The sequence below is a fragment of the Oryx dammah genome, unplaced genomic scaffold, assembly GCF_014754425.2.
Source record: "Oryx dammah isolate SB20612 unplaced genomic scaffold, SCBI_Odam_1.1 HiC_scaffold_18, whole genome shotgun sequence".
In the NCBI taxonomy this organism is placed as follows: domain Eukaryota; kingdom Metazoa; phylum Chordata; class Mammalia; order Artiodactyla; family Bovidae; genus Oryx; species Oryx dammah.
In genome coordinates this window covers 18,932,105-18,935,173 of record NW_024070202.1, presented here as the reverse complement: position 1 = coordinate 18,935,173, position 3,069 = coordinate 18,932,105, and the positions used below count along the sequence as shown (strand labels likewise).

The following is a 3,069-nucleotide window of genomic DNA, read 5'->3' as shown; positions in this document are numbered from 1 at the left end:
TTAAATTTTATCCTACTTGTGTATAATTCTTAATATGACATAATTGTGACTTAATGAGGTCCCGTACTTTACAGTTCTTGAGATAATTCACAACTTAAACAAACATAACTATAAAGTATTATGTGAATTGTCAAAGGAAATAAGCATTTTTCATAATTATTTTGAAAAAATTGCAATATGAATTTATGGAATGTGATGTCAACTAGATTTATCCTGGTGTTTCCAAAATATTTATTTTCTCTATTTCCATTTCAATTATTGTTGTCATTTATTATGACTATTTTGTGTGTAAGATTTTAGCAACATAGATGTTTATTTGTTTTTTCTGTCACTCTCAGTGAAAGTTCCAAAGCAGCTCTTAACAGCATATATTTAGAGCCAAAGGTTAATATCACTTATATACAGGAGGATTGAGGGGAGGATAATTTTAATCACAAAATGCTTGTGTTGAAATGTACTCTATGAAACAATGGGAGCAGGAAAACAATGCCAACATGGTGTGTACAGTGGAAAGAATAAAGCCCAGTTCTAAACAGAGGTTGCTAAATAAATCAGTCCCTATGCAATTAGATGGAAAAGCACTTAGCAGCAAGTGAAACTGAAAGACTAGCTGGTAATCAAGTACAATAAAAGATGACTCGGAGTCTCAAATGTTTGTATACTCTGTACTGTTGCATTCAATTCCACATAAAGTTAGTTCACATAAGGCTTGATCATACGGAATTACATGTAATGAAGGAAGAATAAATCATTTCTGGATTTCTGACATAAAATTAACACTAATCTGTCCTTTAATAAAAGAACCCCAACTCTCTAAACATTTATTAATTAACACTTAGTGAAATTTCTCTTAAAAATCTTAAGGACTGACACATTTTGGCATTGTTATAAAATTGGCATATTAAAATTTTTGGTTTGTTAAATATTTCTTGTTCCATTGTTCTTTTTAAAACATCATATTTCAAATATCAAACTTCTCTAGATCTGAAACAACATGATTAAATATGAATATATATTTCACTGCCTCCCCATTCTTTATATTTCTTTTGATGTAACACTGTTATTTCAGTTTTACAGGCTTACATCTATGAATTTTTAATCTTGAGTGTTTGTGTATATGTGTATATGACACACAGAGAGAGACAGCGAAAGAGAGAGACAAAAAGACAGATCAAAACAAACCACGATGTTCAGAGCCCAGAGCAAAAAAAAAAAAAAAAAATGCAGCAAAAAAATATGCAGGACCCCTTTTTCAAAAGTTGTTAAATGTCGACTTAAAAAATATTCACAATCTAGAAGTTGAGAGTTATGTTTTATTTGGTGGGAATTTTTTAGGGCTTCAAACCTGGGAGACAGAATTTCAAGTAACACTGAAAGAACTATTCTGAGGAGTCAGGGGGAAGAGTCAGGTTATGCAGAAATTTGCAACCAGGGGCAAGTAGTCAGAACATCAAAAGATTATTATTAATTAAAGAAAACCAGGTATCTCAATTTAAGGAATTTAGCACTTTTCTATGTATGGGAAGATGCAAGATTCTGGGCTAAGTGACATCATTCCTTTCATAGGTATCTCAGTTACCTGGGGCCAGTATCCTGCTTTTTCACCTCTCACTAACCACCCCCCCGCCCCCCCCAACTCCTCAATACTCACAATGGGAAGTGGCTGATGGCTGCCAGACAGGCATTGTTTTTTTTCCAGGGCACTCTGCAGGCTCTTAAATTTACATTTGGAGGGCTAGAATGGCTGATGGCTAAGGCATCATTGTTTATTGACATGGCAGGAATACTCCATTTCTCATAAGAATTTCAAGGTAACAGCAGAGCATTAACCAAGAATGGGCTCTTTTTAGCACAGAGTCCTGTATGACTCTACAAGTCGCATTTCCATATAACTGACTTAAAGGATAGGGAGAAAGAGAGAGAGAAAAGAGAACATGTGTGTATTTTATAACCCCAAGGATTACTCTCAGGAGGATGTGCCCTAACAATGTGAAGGCTTATTTAGTCTGTATGCAGGTCAAGAAGCAATAGTTAGAACCTAACATGGAACCCGACTCTTTGCAACCCCATGGACTGTAGCCTACCACGCTCCTCCATCCATGGGATTTTCCAGGCAAGAGTACTGGAGTGGATTGCCATTTCCTTCTCCAGAGGACCTTCCCGACCCAGGGATCGAACCTGGGTCTTCTGCATTGTAGGCAGACGCTTTACCATCTGAGCCACTAGGGAAGTTCTAACATGGAACAACAGACTGGTTCCAAATTGGGAAAGGAGTACATCAAGGCTATATATTTTCACCCTGCTTATTTAACTTATATACAGAGTACATCATGTGAAATGCCAGGTTGGATGAAGCACAAGCTGGAATCAAGATTGCCAGGAGAATATCAATAACTACAGATACACAGATAACACCATCCTTATGGCAGAAAGCAAAGAAGAACTAAAGAGCCTCTTGATGAAAGTCAGAGTACTAAGATCATGGCATCCGGTCCCATCATTTCACGGCAAGTAGATGGAAAACAATGGAAACAGTGACAGACTTTATTTTGGGGGGCTCCAAAATCACTGCAGATGGTGACTGCAGCCATGAAATTCAAAGATGCTTGCTCCCTGAAAGAAAAGCTATGACCAACCTAGACAGCGTATTATTAAAAAGCAGACATTACTTTGCCAACAAAGGACCCTCTAGTCAAAGTTATGTTTTTTCGGTTAGTTATGTATGGATTGAGAGTTGGACTATAAAAAAAGCTGAATGCCGAAGAATTGATGCTTTTGAACGGTGGTGCTGGAGAAGACTCTTGAAAGTTCCTTGGACTGCAAGGAGAGCCAACCAGTCAATCCTAAAGGAAATCAGTCCTGAATATTCATTGGAAGGACAGATGTTGAAGCTGAAATTCCAATAGTTTGGCCACCTGATGTGAAGAACTGATTGGAAAAGACCCTGATGCTGGGAAAGATTGAAGGTGGGAGGAGAAGGGGATGACAGAGGATGAGATGGTTGGATGGCATCACTGACTCGAGGGACATGAGTCTAAGTAAGCTCAGGGAGTTGGTGATGGACAGGGA

The 3,069-nt window shown here is 37.6% G+C and overlaps 1 non-coding gene across 1 annotated transcript; it reads right to left on the bottom strand.

Moving 5' to 3' along the window:
* Positions 1–2,157: 2,157 nt before the first annotated feature.
* Positions 2,158–2,229, bottom strand: TRNAC-ACA. Its single transcript has one exon. It is a non-coding gene; the product is annotated as a tRNA-Cys (tRNA).
* Between the last annotated feature and the right edge of the window lie 840 nt (positions 2,230–3,069).